The sequence below is a fragment of the Cyanistes caeruleus genome, chromosome 7 (assembly GCF_971803275.1).
Source record: "Cyanistes caeruleus chromosome 7, bCyaCae1.hap1.1, whole genome shotgun sequence".
Taxonomy (NCBI): Eukaryota; Metazoa; Chordata; class Aves; order Passeriformes; family Paridae; genus Cyanistes; species Cyanistes caeruleus.
This window is the reverse complement of record NC_141707.1, coordinates 23,813,740-23,835,546: the sequence shown is the minus strand read 5'-3', so window position 1 is coordinate 23,835,546 and position 21,807 is coordinate 23,813,740. Positions and strand designations below refer to the sequence as shown.

The following is a 21,807-nucleotide window of genomic DNA, read 5'->3' as shown; positions in this document are numbered from 1 at the left end:
TAATGTGCACAATATAACTTAGAGCAGCCATTTGGCAGAACACTGCTGTAGTCAAATTGAAATAGCCTTTAGTACCTTGGTTAAAATGGAGAGCCATAAGGAATGCCTGTCATTTGGTGAAAAACAGCATCTTTAAATTAAGAAAAAGAATTTCCCTTGAAAATACAACACAGGACAATGGCACAGATATTAGGATATTTAAAACTGTAAAGGCACAGTGCAGCACAGAGACACTATTTTTTTAGGAAACAAAAGATCATGTGCCAGTGACCAAAGATTTGCTGCTGGATTATTGTCATAGAAGTAGCAAGAAAATGTGAGTTACCTACATATAATTGCTCATTCCTCAAGGGAACTGACACTGTTAAACTGATATCACAATACAGAACAATCATATATCTTACCAAAAAATTAAAACCATGATTAGAAACATTTTATATTTTATGAAACAGGTAGACTAGCTGATGTAACATTATTCATTTAAGAAATGTACAGCTTTTTTTTTAAACACTGAGTTGTATCTGATGGACCATATAAATAAGTAGTCAGATAATATAAACAGAAATTAATACCAAAAGTAGATTATGAATGATAATTAAAAATAACTGAAGGTCATGGAAAAAATTTCCACTTACATTAACAGATCCTTTAAAATGTCCAGCTACTTCACCCAAATAAGTCGCATAGCTAAATCAGGCACCTGAAACACCAGTCTTAAATAAGAACTGGTGTTTCAGGGGCCTGATTCAGCTATGCAACTTATTTGGATGAAGAATCAAAGAGCTGAAACTCTGTCTTTTCCTAAGCAAGCAGGAAACTGAACTGTTGCCATTAACTAGTAGGTCGAGGACAGCAATTCCACCTCTACAAGGTACTTGTTATGGCACACCTGAGCAATCCACCCAGCTCTGGCTCCCCAGTGTCACCAATATGATGGTGAATTTTAGGGACTCCAGCAGAGGCTACCAACACATGTAGAAAGCACATAACCTACAAGGAGGGGCCAAGGCTTGCTCAGCCTGGAGAGGAGGTGCATGGGGTGGAATTCACAGCATCTCCCTGTGCAAGAGGAGAGGTTACCTGGCTCTAGAGCAAGAGTCCTCACTGAGGACAGTGCAGGAAAAGGACAATCAAGTGTCACAGATTAAATCAGAAGGTGAGAAATAACGAAAATATTAATCCTTGAAAGGACAGTTAGGGACTGGAACAGATTTCACAGAGAAGTTGTGGAATCCCTGTCCTTGGGGAGTTTCATGGCCCAACTGACTGAAACCCCATAGCTCATATTGCTCCTACATCAAGCAAAGGCTCCCCCAGCCTGACCTACATAAGAAACAGAGCACTACCAAGACACTTTTCTCCTGTGATGTGACAGCAGACACAGAGAAATTACAGGGATAAAACCAAATAGTGCTTGTTTTGTCTAAGAATCAGCATTCACTGCTGAAATTCATAATACTTTGAAGTTGGTATGTTAAATACAAACATGTGCTTTCCACTTTTCTAATAGTGCTGGATACCAGAACATATGAAATTGGAAAATCTGTGTTAATTCAGTGCCATATGGCAATAGGCATTCATCCAAGAAACTGGCATCTCAACAAATGATTAGAAGAGCTTTCCAGATTTGAAGTTGGAGCTCAGTGGAGAATCCAGTTGACTGGCTGCTTGAAGTAAATGAACCTCTTGCAGGGCCTGCCTCCCTGTCTTTACTTTGGGAAAGGCAGTCTCTCACTTCTAATAGCAACAGCAACTCCAGAAGGTTTTGCAGGGGTTTTTACACCTCTGCTTCCCTAGCACTTTCTGAGAGAAAGGATTATGTTCTGCCTTTCACCTCACACAAAACAATGCAGGAAGAAACACAATAAAGCACAATAGCATATTGGAAAGGGCTACATGGTTTTCTGAAATTTTCCCATCCAGCATATCAGAATGCAGAAAGAGCTGAATAACTCTACCCAACACTACTGTGAGAAACTGCTAACTGCCAGGAACAATCATAAGAAGAATTTGAAGAAATAATAAACATTCCACAGTGTAAAATAGCATTTCAAGTAATCTAAATGTTAGGCAAAATTTAGTCAATTATTAATATTGACCAAAAAAAGAGGCTGCCAATACCATATTGCAACCAGTCAGGAATTTGAAGGGAAGACCAATAACACTGTGAGATTATCTTGCTTAAGTTGATCAGGGAAAAGTAAAAAGAAGCAGGTTAAAATCATGCAGGCTAAAGTATGTTTGTGTGCACACGTACACTAGAAAGATAAAGATATGGTAAATCAACAAAAGTTTCTTCAGATCAATAATTGTGTTACTCCATGGTGAATCTGACTAGAAAGTCTAAATGGAAGGAAAAAAATAGATACCAATTATATCAAAACTGTACAAGTACTATTTTTGGTAATGTATCAGAATAACTAGAAAATCTACAAACTTCCAGATTCAGACTTCACAAACAGCAAATGAGTGGTCATACTGGATGCAATGGGATTAATCAGCATGTGAAAAATCTCTCCTTTGTGCATCTGAAGAATTAGATCCCTCACTTAAACCATTTCACAAGGAAACAATTCCCTCTGCATAAGTGGTTTTGGAAAAGATATGGTATTACATTGTTTCAATTATTGTATTTTAGAATTTTGATTCTTGACTCCCTGCTGGAGATGTATGAACATTTTAAAAACTTGTCAGACTTCTCAAAATTCATGTTCTTGTTTAAGTCTCTCTAAGTATTACTGCTGGAGACTTTTATCTGAATCAGTTTGTTCATTACTAAGTGCTAAGAAACATTAGAGACAAAGTATGTCTGTGATCTTAGATAAAAGTATTCTGTTCCGTTCACAGTTAACTCAATAAAAGAATTGCATCAGACCAAATTATTATATGATGGGAAATCTCGAAAGAAAGGCTTCTATGAAAAGTGATGTTGGAAAAAAAATACAAAACACTTTTGTCGTCAGAAGCAGTAGTGAATCAGTATCCAGCAGAACAAGATGCTTGAATACATTGTCACAATATCTAAAATTAAGGTTGTGACCTTTTATCAAAATGAAATATCCTATAGATATTTTCTTAATGATAGGAGGTTATGCATGATGTCCTGTCCAGATTAGAGACATAGAACATTTCACTTAATTAAATATAAACTGTAATGTATCACTGTATACCCCAAATACATTGGTTTTATACACGGGTCAAATTCTTGTTATTTAACTACATCTAGTTTCCATTGCAAAAGGTGAAATTCTTCTTAGTGATTTCAGTGATAGTGTATCTTGTTAGTCTGAAAACTGTAGTACACATATCCCAGCCACTAGACTTCCTCTTTACCAGAATAGTATAAATGACAATATTAAAATAGGTAAGGAATTAACTATTACATAATTATTTCAGCTATTATTAAAATTAAATAAAAGGTGGTTTTATCTACTCCTTGTTTTCTGGGGGGCAGACCCAAATCTTGCCTATTTTGTAATATTTTCCTAAATTGTCTTATCATGACTTACAAGTTTAACTCAAACAGGGGAAAAAACATCAAACTTGTGTGGTCTTATACTCGATAGTGGGCAAAGCTTAGGGGAGTGCGCAGCACTGCATTTGAAGCAATCACATATTATCTAGAGGATTCTCGTCTTTCAGGCTGTGTGAGGTACATGGGAAATTCCATTACAGAGTTTGCATCTCCATCATTTATTATCTACAGTGACAGACTGGCATTTCTCGCAATCGGGGAGAAAAATACTGTGTGGATAACAACTCAATTATGTCTTAAAATTAAGTTCGAGAGAAAAGTTTGTGCACTCTATAGCTCATGCAAGTATTTTCTCAGAGGCTGTCAGCTCTGTGAAAGGATATTTTGAAGCAAAATACAAATAAATATGAGAACTACTAATTAAGCTGAAAGACACGCTATATACTTTAAAGTATGTGTGCTATAAAATGTCTTCCCTAGTAGAGAAACATGTTCATTTCTGAGAGTTCATGAAGACATTGTGAAAACAAGGACCTGAGAGAGGAGTTTCAGAGGAGAATGTCTCGTGCATCTGAGTCACATCTGAGTAGATGCACAAAAAATTTAACTTGGTACTTTCTTTTCTTTTGATATTTAAAGGGATAATGTTAGATTTAATTTAAGAAAAAAGAATATTATTTTATTTTCTGTCATAAAAATGGGCCCAAACAGTAGCTAGTGGTCTTTCTAAAAACCCTTGTCATCTTATGCAGGAAAGAAAAAAACATACAGCTTCTAGAATGAACTAGATCATTTAGAAGTTCCTCTGCATCATCCAAATGTGATGAAAACCCAAAATTTCCTAGAATTTAGCATTCTGCACAACTGCTGCCAGCAAGGCCAGATTTGAGTGAAGATTGTACCTGTTCTGATGCCACTGCTAATACCATGGGCAAAGGCTAGACCAGCTGACTCACAGGAACTGTTGAAATGCCACAAAACTGGTTCATATTGTGACACAAACTGGAGCAGACAGAACAGCAGTATTTTGCTGCAGCAAAGTTTCATTTTGGCTGTGTGTTATTCACCTGCATTCATCATAGATGTGTGAATAAATGATGTATGAAAATGTTCTTTTAATACAGGACAAAATTGGTGCCACACAATTCTTCCTGGCATTGAACAGGAGAGTCTGTCAGTGACAATTTACCACCAAGAGTCAAAGTTTTTTGCACTGCCTCCCTCCCTGTAATATTTGTGAATGGGCAGGCAGACAACATGACTCCTCAAAAACAGCAGCTTCAAGTGCTGGTTGATCACTGGGCCAAGACTAGCTACTTTACCAACAGCAAATCTTGACGGATCTCCTCTGATGCCTGTGTACAGAGAAGACAAGGGCAAGACTGTACTGGAGTAAAAAGAAAATCAGCCAGCCTTACTCCCAGCTCCTACTAAATTCTGTCATAGACATAAGCAGATTTGAGCTCAAAATCTCAAAACTTGCAAAGCACTCCAGGAAAAATAGGTGATTTTCAGCAAAAAGAGTAAAAACATTTTAGATACCGTGTAATAACCTTAATTCTTGGCTAATGTGTAGCCAAAGCTTGTTTATTAACACTGCAGTTAGTTATCATCAGTGAGAGGCAAACTACGATTACAGACTAGGGATTTCAGCAGCTGTGATTTGGTATTTTGCTTTTGTAGTTTTTTGTGGTGGGGTTTTTTGGCTTGGTTTTGATTTGTTTTTGAGGGAGGAGGGGCTGGTGTTTGTTTTTAGCCGTGGAAAGGTTCGAAAAGCTAAATGAAATGTGACATGCTTTCTAGAGCAACTTTGATTTAGCCAGCAAGGAATCGTGGAGAAGACTGCATCTCCTGTATCATTGTGTGCTTTCTGTTTGGCTTTGGCAATAAGCAAGCCAAAAAGATAAAATGTATTTGCAATAACTGAAAGGAAAACTATGAATAGAGAAATTACCATACCAGTGGAAATGATCTGCTCTCACATTGTGAGACCAGCTGTTCTAGCCTTCATCATTTGTACGTTTGCGGTAAGAAGGGTGAATATACCCCATTATTGGAGCTGTGCACAACCTAGCCTGACCTAAATGCCAAGAAATAAGCAAGTGAGAGTGAAGCATCAGTGGCAAATTGGAATCTAAAGCCTTTTGTGCTTGTTAAATGGTGGAATGATTATAATTGGAAAAAGTGATGTGCATTAGTTCTGAGTGAATGTACAAGAAATGACAAGCGTGTAACTTAATGATTACTTCACAACACCCAGGACTGCCTTCTAGTCTTGCACTGAGAGGCTGAGCCCTACAGCATAGAAAACTGCATGTCTTCTCCTGCTATTCATGGGCATCCTCCACAGGTCACATGGAAATAACCCTGAAGTGATAAGTCTCGGTTTAGGAAGTCTGCTGCTTAAGCTTATATAAGTCATTGTGACAGAGCATTTTTTTCTCTCTCCACAAGCCTTTGTCTGTATTAGTAGCAACTGGGCAGAGTCCAGCTTTAAATGAAAACATACACTCACTGTTTATTTGCACAGGTAGAAAGCATATTTGCAATCAACATCTGTAAGACTTACTTGACTACACATCATTTAGGCTTTATTATTTTTCATGTTTTCATTCTGCAGATCACCATGATGTTAGTAAAAAAAAAGAAAAAAAGGCAAAAAAACCCCCCAGTAAAACATTAGCCCAAACATGCTAATGAATAATTTCAAGTGAATAAGACAATTAATAACTGCAGATTAATTAAACTTCTTTTTACAGCTGGCAGAAACTATTTCCCAGGATATTAGAAATTCAGTACAATTAATTTTTCTTCATGTTAAAATAATTCCTGTCTAGGAAAAGCTTTGCCAAGCATTTCCAGAATGATAGGCATGTGCTTTATGGTAGGCTCGTATAAAGATTCAGGGTTAAATGCTCAATGAAAATGTATAGTACATAAATCTACACACAGAAGTGGCAGGCAGAGTGTCAAGAAGCAATCATCTCCAAAGTCAGTTTACCCTCACAACAGGGGCCTTGTCACGGTCAGAGTTAAACAGGCTCGGGATAGGACTGAACTTCTGTCTGTATGAAAGAGTCAGAACTGGGGAGTTTACCAGGACATTGGAACTTCACAATTAAGCAGTATAATTAAACAAACTAACCCTAGTTACTTTTCACAGGGAAGATCTTGAAGCTCTTGAAAAGCAGTTCACCAAAAATCATTTCACAGAAATTTTTTACTGATGTTTGTTTATATGTTGCTTTCATCATGCTGTCTTTTAAACTGGAAGAATTCCCATACTCTCAAGTAATTAAGGCCTGTTTTTTCATAAATGAAAAGTTGCAGTCCCCTTCTATACCGCTAGCTGAAGTCCTTTGGAAAGTGCTGAAGATGCTTAGCTGAAGAAGTATCATTTTTTTACACATTATCATGATAACTAGATCTCAGTATTAATGATCTCAGTATTAAACAAAAAATTATAAAAGGCGATCTTAAAAAAATTGAATTACTAATATAATTTCCTTATTCTTGTTTAAGACAGACATTGAAGCTCTCACAAATCAAGAGGTAACCCAGTAGTGTAGACAATTTACTGACATCCAAAAATAAGCCAGAAACTGAATGACTGCTGTAAGCAACACATACAACAAAAGTCCCTAATCTTCAGGTCCCAAGGAGGGACTTAAGACAGCTCTTGATGTTTTGCCAACTCTCACAACAGAAGAAAATGCAGTCCTATTTCTGTGTAAGAACCTTTCTTGTTCCATGGAGGAACGCCTAAGGAACCTGTAAAAATTCAAAAGTAAAGAGTAGCTACTGCCTTCTTACTTCAGATACATCAGCCTTCCAGAACAGACTGGAGGTTCCCAGTCTTGCCCTACGTTTTCCCATGCAATGTTTGGAAAGATGGAACATCAGGGGAAGAGCTGTTCTCCCTTGTTCTCTTTCATTAGTAATGTTCATTTGAATATGATTTACTATGGAAAAGGATGTTAATAAGAAATGCTTTTTTACATTTATTAGTGGAGAGATGGCCTGACAGTTGGAAAGGAGAATGTATTATAAAGACGATAGTGCAGGTAATATCCTGTATATTGAGTCTAATCACCCATTTAAAGTTAAAACAGAAGTTGTTAAGAATGTAGTGAATCACACTCTAATGATTAGTGATGAGAATCACCTAGATAATGAAATTGGTATTGAGAAACAGATTTTTCAGCAGGATGATTATCCTGCAAGATTGATTAAAAGGATAATTGTAGAACAATGTAACCTTTTCCATAATTATAGCACTGAACTTGTTTAAAGCCATTTGTCATAACAGTGTGGCTGTACCATATCACAAAGAGACTGACCACTGATTAACATGGTATTTTTATTACCTTCTAGGAAAGTGAGGTATTGCCACACCTGTACACGGTAGTTTTAATATCTCTGCATCAAAAGTTAAGAATATTGTAAAACCACTTGAAGCAGTCAGAACTAGAAAATTCCATGAGATTACACATTTCTAATTGCTGAATCTCAAGGATGATTCTTCCATCCCTTTTACTGTGAGGTCCCATGAGACTAACACTGTAGAACTCTCAATGGAACTGGCATGTTTACAAGACAAGATTGCTTTTCAACATTTGGCACAGCAAAAGAAAACATCAAAAAGCTTTAAAATTGTACTCAAAGAAGTCCTAAAATATCTGCCATTGTAAATGCTAAAAGTTCCAGTGTTTGAGATATGACAGAGCAGAGAAAAGAAAAAATAATTATTTCTCTTTTTTTTGTTTTTTTTCTTAATATTTTAATGAGTAGTTTTAAGTAGCCTCAGTGAAAAATTCCTGAAGATTTTTAAGAACTTCCCAGCAGTCTATACAGTACAATTAAATCTTTCAACATTTTAGCCACACATTCAGCTAGTAAAATTTTAACAGGGGGAAATCTTTTCAACCTTTTAGAAGGATGAAATAGGGAAGCAGGCTTATCAAAAGAAAGAAACAAGTAAGATGATGCTGACATCATTTAGGGGAAAGAAGTAAAATGTCTAGTAACACAAGTTAAATCCAACAAGTTAATCCACAAGTAAACTTTGTAATGCTTTCTCCACAGACTAGATTTTTCCAGACAATTCTGTCAGTTTACAGATGACTTCCTCTCTTAGCTTTGTTATGACAGAAGTGCTTCATTTTGCTGGTTCACGTGAGGCCTTTGAAATGAGCAAAGCAGAACCCACAGCTTCACACAAGACACATGCACAGGATGTGTATGAGAAACACTCCCAGACATTAAATAGCTGAGTTAAAATGCCACCACAGAGGCCCAGGGAAGGGCCTTCACCTAAACATCTTTCTCAAGCAGGTACACCAGAAACACCAGAACAAGCCAAGTTTTTAAAACCTCCACAAACGAACATTTCTCATCCTCTCTGCATAACCAGCAGCAGCACTTGGATACCCTCCAAGATAAGTGAAAACATTTCAAGCGTCTCTCTTTTACCACTGGTATAAAGAATAATTCTCTCCCTAGTTGTAGGATACTTTATACTTGTCCTCTCAGTTCCCTCTTTGCCAGCCTAAGTAACTAAGTCCCCTCCACATCTCATTTTAGGTCAAGTACAAGAGGTCCTTTACTTCTTGTATGTCCTCTACTGGATCATGTCTATCATTTCAACAACCTTCTTGCACAAGGACAACCCAAAACTGGATACTGTATTCCAGATAATGCCCAACCTGTGCCAGGCAGAGGTGGATAACCACCTCCATCCACTAGCCATGTTTCTCCTAAGGTAAGCAAGGGTGCAGCTTTCCCATATGCACATACTGTTGGTATCCCTCATATTCCCAGGGATGTTATGCATTCAGTTGGGTTTCATTCTGTACTGACACAAGGAGATACTTTTCTTCAAGTGCAGAACTGACTAAGGTTTCAAGGTTTCTGTCAGACCAGCCTTCCAGTTCCTCACTTCTGCTCAACTGAAGCTTAATGGATGGGATTATAATCCCCTACCTGTCACTTAGTGTCCTCAGCAAATTTGCTGAGTTTTACATCATCATCCAGCTTGCTAATGAAAACATTGAACTCTATCAGCCCCAGTATTAACCCTCTAGGTCATACAGAGATTTCATCCTAAAGTTTCATATATTGTTAAGGTTTCTTAAATTTGCAATTTGAGATAAGATGAACACTGTGGTATCATAAATCACATTTTAACATTAAAAAATGTGCCACTGATCTATGGGTTGATCAGGTGTGGAGGGGTAGGGAAAGGTAGAAATATCTTGATAACTCTGTATTTCGGTCAGGCAGCCCTAACTATCAGAGATGGAGTGGTTTTCATTTAAGAACGATACTCTGTTTGTCAAGAAACTCTGACAGAGTAAATGTAATGCTTGGTAATAACACATTATTATTACTATTGGGCTACTATATTTCAAATATTTAGGTACCACGTTGTGCTTCACATTTGAGTAGATTTAATGGAAAACAGTGTATATGGACTGTGTTCTTCATTCTCCTCATGTTGTTCTAGCCTGCAGAATAATAATTATGGGAACCCACCATCTGGTGAACATATGTAAGGTTTGACTCAGCCCAGGGAGAGGACGATAAGTGGCCTACTTCAGGTGAGTAACTGTAGAGCCTCTAATCTGTCCAATGTAATGACGGATTCCTTCCCTCCTCCCAGAGCAAGCAATAGTATATTAGGGGGGCAGCAAGAGGCTTTATTTGTTTTAACTCACCTAGGGCTCTTGCATTCATTTGCAGAAGCCAGCGGCAGCAATTCCAGACGCTAATGAGTAATGACATAGCAGGAGGAAATGTGTGGCACACAGTCAGTGTGTGGCTACGCACCATTTGATTATGTGCTGAGCTAAGATGCGGGAGCAGCCTGACAGCGGCAGCTCCTGCAGAACCTCCCACTACAGCCATCTAATGGATACTGCTGGAGTGGGAGCAGCCCCTGCCACCGCCTAAAGGGACCAACACGCTTGTGACACAGAAGAGTAAAAGATGATATAGGCCAGCAAGAAATCAGAAGAAATATAAAAAGACATATTGGCTCATGACTAATTGTGGCTAAACCACATTGCTAAGAATCTAAATATAATCCATAACTTTCCTCTCTCACATTTGGCATTTGGACACAGAACAAAAGTTAATTAAACAATAAAAAAAAATAAAATTTTTGAAACATTTTTTTCAATGCAATCCATTCTGGCATGTGCCTTTGCTGACTTTACATTGGAAGCGTCTGGCATGATATGGTAGGAGACAAAGGTACAAGCTACTCTACCACTCACAATGAAAAGGATGTCTTGAAGGGCTGATTGCTGAAAGACAGGACTCTGAAACTAGGTAGTGGAGACTGAATTAAAAGCCAGGACGAGATAGCCTTTTTGCTTATATTACTTTGTGTGATTCATACTTATAATGATTCCCTCCTGCTGAAAAGTCCTGGTTGCCTGGTGTTTTTGCTCAGTCATCTCCATCAGTTTTACATATGGATTTTACTGGAATGAGAGAATTAGAGCAAGAACATGATTGTTATTATTTCACAGGTGATGAACAACAGTAGAAAAGTAGTTATGAAATCTTATTTTGTTGCCATTTTTGCTGTGTGAAATTTTACACACCTACCTCAGACAATGGGCAAGTTTTTACCTTAAGATTTTTGTTACGTTTCTCAAGGGATAAGTGAAATTACTTGGTTTTTCAGTCATTCAGGGTATCTGCTTCAAAGGTTAAAATACAATGGAGCTTCCCTGAATTTTCTCTGTGTAGACACAGATATGTCTGCAAAGACTACAGTACAAAGATAGAGATTCGTAAAGCTGGCTTCTTTTTTTTTTCAAATGTGCATGTGGTGACGGAGGTTCATTTCTCCTGAAGCAGATGTGTGAAAAATATTGCATGACTTTTGTAGAACAAAAGTGAGAATTAATTTCAGAGCTCTGACAGATCTAAAGCCCCCTAATATTACAATTTGTTAGGGAAAATAATTCAATAGCAGATTCAGACAATGTGAAAAAATATACAACACATATTTGGGCTGAAGATCTTATACTGCTTTACAACTTTGGATCTATTGTCACTTAGAATAAAATCAGGGGGAAAGACCTTGAGAGATAAGCTGCTTATTTATTTGTTCCTGAAGCTTTGATAGCATGTAGGTTGCTGTGTGATCTTTATAAACTCAGAGGTGCTAAGCACAGCTTGTTTTTTAAAGTCAATGCCAGCAAGAGACAGACTTTTTGCAATAACACCCGGTGAGCTGTGGCACTCTTATACTCATATACTTGTCTGTGCCAAATCCTTACCTACTCTGTATTAAGAGTTCTTTTGACTTCATGCTGGGGATTTGGCCCATTATCCATTTCTTGAATATGTATATCCAACTAGGACAGACATACTCAAGAAGATATTTCTCATCTTCACGCTCACCAAAATCCAAAAACCTTTAAACTAGAAATAAAGCCAGTAATCCCTTTCTTTTCCTAAATCTTACAGGACAGAGGCTGATCAGATAAGAAAATATTTTTTTTTTTTTTAGGATCTGATGGAACAGGTAGATGGTTTTAAAAGAAAAAGGAATTAATTAATTTGTCAATTGCCCTAATTCCACACGCAAACTGACCTCAGATAACCAGATAACCTGTACTCTCAAAAAGGATACACTACTTTAAAATAAGTCTTGCAATAATCCTCATCAGCAACATACACAAAATCAGGTAGAGGACTTACTGAAAAGGTCTTTAGGGTAAACTTCTACTTGTGTTCTCCAATGTCACTGCAGGTTTGTAGTGTGCGCTTGTAAGCGATTCAGATGCAGGAGTATGGAAGGAATCCAACACCAGTGCCCATTTTCCCTATCCCAACATAGGTCCCAAGACCCAGCTAGGGACCTCTCTCTTGATCCATGGCCTTGCCCTACTAGAAGGTTATGGCATGATTTTAGAAGAATTTCCCTCTCATAGAAAGTTGTTATCCTATGAAGAAATGGTGCCAAAATGTTGTAGCTTCTGTGAAGAAATGGAAACATCAGGATAAGGTGCTCATATATGTGCATGTTACTTTCATCATTCACTATGATGATCTGTGATGACTGGGAAGGTTGGAAATACCCCAGCCTAAAACATGGCTTTTCCTTTTAATTTTTTAATTGACCCATTTTCTCAGTTTTCTCCTAAATTTGTCCATTTTTCCAGTCTGTGTATCACATTGCATTCCAGAAACATGACATTCATGCTTGAAGCCCCATCCAAGCAACGGATAAAACTAGAGGGTAACACATTGTTTCTGTACCAAAAGCAGGTTGACATGCTGCACTATGTAGGCTGTTAATCTTTTATTTTCTGTCCTATGAACAAAACAGTGATTTAGTTGTATAGTGGAGATGAAGTTACCCAGAAGGAAACCGCTTACACTAATGACATCAAACACTGGCATAAACACACACCAACCACTTTTTCTGCTTTAAAAATATTATTTTGCTTCAGAAAGGCAGTATTGTCTCATTTTTCTTTTCTTTGTAACTCAGTGATAGATTTCACGAAAACACAGCAACTCTGTAGCACTTTTATAGCCAATGAATTGAGAGAAATGGGAGGTCCTGTCCATTAATTCACTTTGAGCCCAGAGTGCTGGCAGACTGTACAGGAAAAAGGTATCAAAAAACCCACACTCCATAATGCAGAATGCTTTCTGTAACTCTCCATAATAAAGAAATCTAGATGCTCACATAGGTGTTTCTTACTGAAGAACAGCCATAGTATGTGTCCATCCACAATGCCACCTCCTACGTATGCTGATGAAGAGATCAACTACATAAATCTTACTTCTAGGAGAATTCCTCTGAAAACCAAGTTGTAAATTCTAGATTTTAAGTTATGAGGTTTTTACTTCCACTGTCTTTTATTAAAAACTTGAGCTGCCTGTTGTACATGTACACCAACATTCTTTTGTTAGCAGTGGGAATGAGTTGCACAGCTCCATAATAATTTTTTTTAAAATAGCATTTTCCACTATTTTGAATTTCCCACTGTCCATTTTAATTCAATATTCCATTCCTATTTATACAGAAGTTGTCCTTAAAAAGGTATGCAACAAAGGATGATCTAAAAGAGACATGTACTTTAAAAAGTAGCTGTATTATACATACCTTCTCTCATGTCTTTTCTAGCGTTTTTTTTTTTTGCAGTTAACAATTTATGCTTTTCTCTCTTTCCCTACATAAGCATATTTCAACTAAATTTGAAGTTTAATTTATAGAAGTTGTGTACTTCTACAGACCCTCTATTCTTTTCAGTATTGACACCAGACCCAAACTTCCAGATCTGAATATTTAAGACAAATGAGACAGAGTCCATTTTTAGCAAGGATTTCTAAACTCTTTGGTGCATCTCATATTCTATTCCACCGGTTCCCTAACAAGCTGGAGAGGACTGACCAGTCCCCTCCAATCTCATCCTATATTCTGCATTGATAATTAACTAGAATGTGCATGAATTGTTGTTTTACCATTCTCTTTAGAGAGGACATTTTTTTGTGAGCGATACAGTCCACCTGGTACACCAACGTCTACTGTTTTGATATTTCTTTGTCTCTCCAACAGAGTTCTCTGCAACAAAGTTTCTGGAAATAATTGACCATCAGAATCTCATGTCATGCAACAAAATTTTACTTCAACAGTTACTGCTTGTGTCTTTGTTTTACTCTATCTTCCTATTTTTCCAACCTGTTAAATTATATTAAATTTTATAGAAAAACTTGTGGCACTTCTTGCCCATTTTCTTAACATGAATACCTTCTAGTTAATTGCTGATTCATAACAATACTTTGTCTTTCTGCACAACTAGTTTCTTCTTCAACAAGCTAACTTTGATCAACAACTCTTGAGAGTTCACTTAGCATTTCTGTAGGGGCAGATTTCATGTCTGTGAAATACCCTAGCTTGAGATTTGAATTTTCACATGCTGGATAATTGAATGGCACAGTCTATAGGCTTATATTTTATCTAGGCCTATGCCATCACCTGGCAGTGTCTTGGGGAAAGGAGCCTGCAGATTCCCTGTCAATGTATGACTATTTGCCTCAATGTGCTGGGAGAGCTCAGCAGTGGCTATTCCCTCAGAACAAACTGTCACACAATTAAAAGAAAATATGGAAATCACAGAAAGGAAAAATGTGAATATTTCAAAATCTAATGTCAAAGAAAGTATGGCAAGCCAGCCTGTGCATGCTTTTTGCAAACTGTTATTTAGAAATAATTATCAAAAGGGATTGTTTGAGTCTTTTCTTTTAGCCTTAAACTCAGCATGACCATGTGTGAAATGATCCATCAGATTTCATCAAAGTTAAGAATCCCATATGGCTAGTATTGCCACAGTTTAAAACTTCCCATGGTTCAAAACATGTCTACACTGTTTGTAAAGAAATACTTCAGTTAGATTACAACTTTGTGTCTCAGTATAAATAGCACTGGTCATACCTGAGATGCTGGATGAAAGTTCAGGCTTTGTATCACATGAAACATTCTGTGTTGCCAGGCCCAGCAGGTCCTGAGCTTCTTCCTTTGAAACTGAGCCCAGGCAGGGTCAATATATCTGAGCAACTTGTTTGATGGTAACATCAGAATAACTTTTTTGGGCCCTTAGTGTAAATAGCTGTTAATTTACTGGAATAGCCCATAAATTTGAATTATTTCCTATGTACATATATATATATACACACAATTTAAAAACAAGCATTTCTAAGGATTTGCTATGCTTCTTTACTTGTATCCAAATGGGGTGTGAGGTTTGGATTTGGATTATTTATTTTCAGTGTAATGACTATAATTTTCAAAGGTAACCTGCTCTTAAAACTTCAGATGAGTTCTAGTGTTTTCAGTTTTACATCTGGTTCTTTAACCCTCCCTATCTGAAGAACCTCAGATGAGCTGCACTGGAAACTTAATTTGAGAGGTTTTTTTTCACTTCTGTTCCATGCTAAAATTTTCAGAATTTATGTGAGAAAAGACACTCCTGAGTACATTTTACTTCAACCTGGTTTTGTCAAAAAGACCAATATTCTACAATACACTGTGAGAACATGCATATTGTACAAGGCAGTGTGCAGACCAGCCATTTAAGACCCAAGTCTTCCAAAGGTGGTGAAAATACCGAATAAAGGACTTAGAAAACACCAGTAAATAATTCAGGCATTACAGCTCAATATGTTACAAAAGTTTCATTCACCTAGAGAGGAAAACTTTCACCTAGACTCAATTTCTACACCTCTCCTTCCAGGCTTAATGGTATTTTCCAAAAATACAAAATCAATACTGTAATTTCTTAAACATATTACTTGCATTATGTAAGTAACTTAGACTCAAATTAGTGGTAATTGAAATTACTGTATACTTCATCCACTAAAATGGGTGTGCTTAATACTGTTTATATCAGACTGATGATGCATATTTGTTCCCTTGAACTCCCTCAGGAAGATTTATCATACAAAAACATTTATTAGAACAAAGGAATATAATTTTGACTCTCTGATGCACTGTCCAAAGTATGTAATAACATAAAAGAGAATTATAGAATAGTATCCCTTTTATCTCAAAATATTTCAACTTCAATTAGCACGGGATGTTGAAAAATTACACGTGAAAGATGCTGACATAAATGTTCTGCTCTAAATTGTGTATTTCTTTAGCAAATTTAGGTAAAATGTGATATGGACAAGTTACTTTAATATGGAAAGGCCTTGAAATAAATAATATGTAATATTATATGTAAATTTCATATTTTTCAGTAGTGGAAAATGCATTAATACTTGGTTTGTTTTTTTTAAATATAAAACAGAACTATTAAAAGAATTTTGATTCTATACATAAAATCAATACAAACTACTTTCCTCTTCTACACTGGCATTTATCTCTTCATCACAATTTAGAGGAATAAGGTCAAATATTAAATGGCTATTCTCCAGACTGAACAACAAATATGACACAATTAATTAATTAATCATTAGAATATGATATGATTAGAGGTGAACTAGAACAACAACAATCCTTAAAACTACCTGTTGTAAACCAATTGTTTTCCAGGAGAAAAAAAATAAAAATCAAAACAAAAAATAATTACAAGAAACATGGTTTCCATCACTGTAAATTAGAAAAACAGAATGCCAAAGAAAACACAAAGTAACAAGATTACCATTAACTTCAGATTATGTGGTATTTAAATACCTTCCAAATGTCATTTACTTACAACAATCTCTCTTATGTTATTACACTGAGTTAGGAGACCCAAGTCCAATTTTTCAGACTGTCTCACTTCTCTTGTGTCTCCATTTCTGGTTTCTTATCTGAAAATGAAGATGATACCCAAGTGCTACCTTTGCAAAGGTGTTATGAGAGTTAGATAAGTACCATCTATAAAGCCCTTTGAGATCCTTAGATGAAAAGCTCTGTAAGACACAAGAAAAGCTCTCTGGAAGTGCAATATTTTTACTGTAGTTCTTACTATATTTATTTGTTTATGCTCCTCTAGAGAACATAATTCTGAAGAGATTTACATTTGAACTTTGAAAGAATTCTGTTATCTGTCTTTCAAATTGCTCTTAAGGGCTTTGTAGAGGAAAGGCAAATGCTCTCAAAAGCACACTCAAATCTTTCCAAAGATCCCATTCTGCAAGATATTCAGTGTTTCTTGAGCAGCACAGAGCACTCTCAGCTGACTGCACTCATCACATTGCAAAATTGGGCTTTGGATTTCGGGTGCCAGCTTTCCCATGCACAAGAATCCCAGCACAAAAGGAAATGTAATTCTACAATTCTTTCTCAGTTCCTTGTTAGCTGCTCACAGATCAGGTGGGCAGGAACAGTTATTGAGTCCACTGCCTCAGTGCTCATCAGAACACTGACGTACTCCGTAAAGTACAAACAGCAGGTCTTTTTACTGCCAATGATGCCGCAAAACAGAGTGCCCATGGCTCACTGCAGGTATTTTTATTGTATTGCTGGACATTATGGACAGATTGAACATCCAACAGCCTTATCATAAGGTCATTTCTCCCTTTGATTTCTGAAAAAAAAAACCTAAAACCTTAAGGCCGTTCAGAGTTTTACATGAAATTTTAATGCTATTTCTATCCAGAGGAATGAGAGCATGGAAAGTGGCACATGGGTGAGAAGAAAGGATGGGTATGTAGGAAAGGAAACTGGCAACAACTTAAAAATAAGATTAAGAGAGTCAAAATTCCCTAAAATGACACATGATTTTAGAACCTAGTCTGGTAGGCTTTGACCAGATATTTTCTGAGGAAGCAATGGAAGACAAAGGACTTCCAAAAAACCTCAAAACTAATACCAAAACCAAGCAAAAATACCCCTGTAATAACTGCATCAGTTATAGGGAAGGAAGCAAAATGTTGCTTCTTGTCTTCTGAGGGCATCTTAAAATATTTTGCATACTATGAAAATCATTGTTTCAAGTTTTTCTTGAAGACAAAATTGCTCATTCCTGAGGTTCAATAAACCAACATAACTAAGAGGCATTATTTTCTCCTTCATTTCTCCTTCATTTCAATGCACTCTTCTTTCAATGAAACTCTTCTAAAAAAAAAAAAAATGCTTAAAACTGACTTCTAATTTAAAGAAAAATAATGTAGATAATATGAGTTTTCTCTTCAAAAATACCTTTTGGAAGAGTGCTACACAGCTTGGAAATACAGCTGTACCAAAAGATATCATTCATGCCAGAACAGAGTGAATGTCCTTTGCCTCAAGGATCAGGGAAGATGAGCAGCATATGCAGTGGCTTTTTTGAGTGTTTTAGTGTTGGGGTTTTTTGTTGTTTTTTCCCTCCACTGTCCATATTAGCAAGAACATTTCTGTGTCTTAGGGAAGCTCAAAAAATGGAAAAAAGTTTCTTGTCACACTTCAGCTGAGTTTTAGGCCTTGAGGGTATTCACCAATACAGAAAATTCTTTCTAGAAAAATCCATTAAAAAAAAAAAAAATGTTGAAGTTAAACCCTAAAAGTTTTCCCACTGGACAGTCTCAGGAACTGGTAACAAAGTGCTCAGATGTTTCATGTGTGGTGGAAAGTGTTATGCAAACTGCCTTTCTGATATTCCTTTATAAATAACATCACTGTTACAAGAAACAGCCTTTACTTTATCTTAAGTATTCCAGAAGAACATAATTGAGCTTTGAATGTAGTTGGAAACTTGGTACAGTAAACACATATACATGTTAATTTCCAAAATTCAATTGAAAACCAGAAATCATAATGATAATCTAAACCCTCAGTGGGAGAGGATATGATTTTGACACTAAGTAACCATTGCTAACTAGGAATGCAGGTTCCTGGTAAATATTACCAACATTATTAATTTAAAAAATTCAAGTTAGTTGACAAATTTTTGGTTAAATCTAAAAAATAATCCCATGAGATAGTGTTATGGAGGGATGCCAAAAATCTGCATTGGTCTGCAGGGGATAAAACCACCAAAGCATTTAAAATTAGTTGGAGACTATATTTTGTAGGGGAAATGAATCCCTTTTTTTCTGCAAGAAGAGATTTAGAGAACCCTTGGATTAAGTTAAAGCAGAGGATCAGCCTGTGCTGTGTAACCATGGATTTCTGCATGCCTGGAACAGGTTATTTCCCAGTCCCTCACTGACACCTAGTCCGGGATGAGGGGAAGATCAACAAACAACAGAAAGGGGAATAAAATCAAGTGCTTAGGGGACCAGTGAGAAATCAAAGTCAAGTAACAGGCCTCTGCTGCGCAGAGCTCAGCAAAATCTGTCTCCCTGCCAGCAGATGTGCAGCAAATTCCTGATACCCATTAGTACGAGGAGCAGTTTCATTCTATCTGCCATGGTAAACAGTACCCCATTATGATTTCTGAAAGCACAGACAAGGCATGAAAACTCTCCAAATGTTCTCTATGAGAAGGATACCATCATTCCATACTTAGTGGAATATTCAAAGTTACAATTACATATACCACACTCAAATAGCCATTGCCATAAATGCTCTATATCACATATGTGTATGAAAAACCTTTGAATTGCAGCAGGAAGCAGCAGAAGAAAAAGGGCGGAAAAATTCCTGAATATAATATTTTTTGACTAATGGTAGAGTAGCTATTCTCTGCAAACTCTAAATACATTGATAATGCTTGGTAAGGATTTTAGAGGGAAGAAAAGGATGTTTGAGGGGTAACTGTCCCTTAGTAGCATGTGTCTAATTTGCACTTTTTCCTTTGGTAAAGATTATTAATATATTAAAACTTATCAGTGGAGTGCACCATTAAGTTGTGAAGGCTCATTCTCTCAAACACTGCTCTTATTGCAAACATGGACTATGGGCATATACTGTAAAAATATTTTCTATTTAAAAACATGAATTTGCACACGTTCAGAAAAATCCATGTATCTTTGCATAAATTACAAAAACCTTACAAAACCACAGCATAATCTGGGTTTATGAACACCTACTTTGCTGTTTAACAGATATAATAGAAGAGTTGGAAGCAACAGGATCAAGGGAATTAGAGGAAATGCTCATTAAAACAAATTTAAAAGGTCTAATGATTAAAATATTGATTAATTAGCCAAACATTGATTAACAGTCACACTTTATCAACTACAAAGGTTCTAATTACTGCACCATTATTCCATAGATTAACCTGCTCTCTCTTGTCACTTACGATGAAGAACAATTTTTATTAAGTGGGTTTTGGATTTTTGACCTGTAAAATTTTAATAGGGAGTGCAAAGAGGGTGTCGTGTGTGGTTTGGCATTTTAGTCACTGAGGGACTCGTAGTTACTGTCTCTACTTAACCAAAGGCACAGAAGTGCAAGAGGGATGTGAATACTCAGGGATTAAAGCCCTCCCACAATTTCCTGATCATAAGAGAGAGATGCATTCAAAACTGCCCTAAGACTTCAGTGAAAGGAGAAACTCTATGATCCTAAACTCTATTGATGAATAACAACAAAGTGCTATTAACCAGCCAAAACTGTAAAGATACACAATAATTTAATGGTGAAGTATAAAATTAAAATAACTTCTCATATCTGCACCTACTCCAAAAGCCTGAAGATTTAACCATTTCACCATACACAGAAAAAAAATAAAATAAAACCAAGTCAAACCAGACAAAAAAAAAAAAACAAAAAACCAACCAAAATTCCCCTCCAAAAAAATACCCCAACAACAATAAATCAAAATAGCTCTAGAAGTTTATCTACCAAAATATTTCCTGCTACAGCAACCTAGATCCCAGAAACTGCCTCACACTTGAAAAATATTTCCCAGAAAATTTATGGATGTCTTACATGAGACTATCTTGCTGATTTCAATAACTGTCCATTTAAATCTGTTGATGTAGCGTTTAAACCTTGCTTCACAAAAGAGAGAGGCTAATACACACACGGGGTTACACTCTCAATATAACTGTCTGAAAGTGATGGTCTGGATTTACTCCTGATGAGATCAGCTCTAAGGCCAGAAAGCAGATTTATAGTGTGAACATAAATGAGCCTGGAGAAGGGGGACCTTTTTGATCATACATATGCTTGTCAGGCAAAAAGTGCTTAAGACCTCATTGCCAAATAAGCAAAAGCAAGTCTGTTACAGCCAGTAGAAAATAGTATGAGGAGGACAAGTCCAAGCAGATGCACTAGGCTGACAGCTTGAATAGCCAAACACTGTAAAAGACCAGGGGAAAAAAATGGTATCCAGGTGCTAACGTAGAATTTGAGCTTTATTTCCTTCAGACTAAACTTACTGGTTCTTAGAAGGGCAATTGTATAGAACTACCTGCATCATTCTTCAGCAGCTTAAAGGAAAAAGAGGAGCTACTACCATGCCAAGGTCTGAAACTACCTCAGCTACCTCTGAATATTGAGGAAATAAGTGCTTCACCCAGTTAGTGGCACTCAAGAGCAAGTAAAGGAATTAATGCTGTAGTAAACAGGTAGATGTCCTTGGCCTTTCCATTCCATCTTCCTGTTACACTGCTATTTTAACCTAAAACATTCCTTTACTTCTACCCTTCACATCAGCAAAATAAAAACTATTTCATTTCCATTATATACGATATGGTCTCTTAATCTGCCTTGATTTTTTACACAAGAAAAGCTGCTGTATTTTTAATACAATTATAACTTAAATCCACAAAGACCGTTTACAGCATTATCAGACAGGTCTGCCTGAGTGTTGTTTTGCTATGCCAAAGCTTATGGATTTTCTCAGGTTATTATTATTTCCAATGAGAGGGGAAATAAAGGGGGGATGGGAGAGGGAGACTTTCTTGAGAATCCTTCTCCCTTCCTACATTCATACACATCCAAA

At 36.6% G+C, this 21,807-nt stretch overlaps 1 protein-coding gene across 3 annotated transcripts in view; it reads right to left on the bottom strand.

Annotated features, from left to right (window-relative positions):
* Nucleotides 1-21,807, bottom strand: part of FIGN (fidgetin, microtubule severing factor) — a 369,233-nt gene that overhangs the window by 233,949 nt on the left and 113,477 nt on the right. The window contains exon 4 of one of the 3 annotated variants that reach the window (XR_015288982.1): nucleotides 13,345-16,801. The exons of 1 other annotated variant lie outside the window; for it this stretch is intronic. The gene's annotated coding sequence lies outside the window, so the exon portion shown is untranslated. Of the gene's footprint in view, nucleotides 1-13,344; nucleotides 16,802-21,807 lie in introns of those variants that run through there. One more of the 3 variants, XR_015288986.1, reaches the window with a different exon arrangement.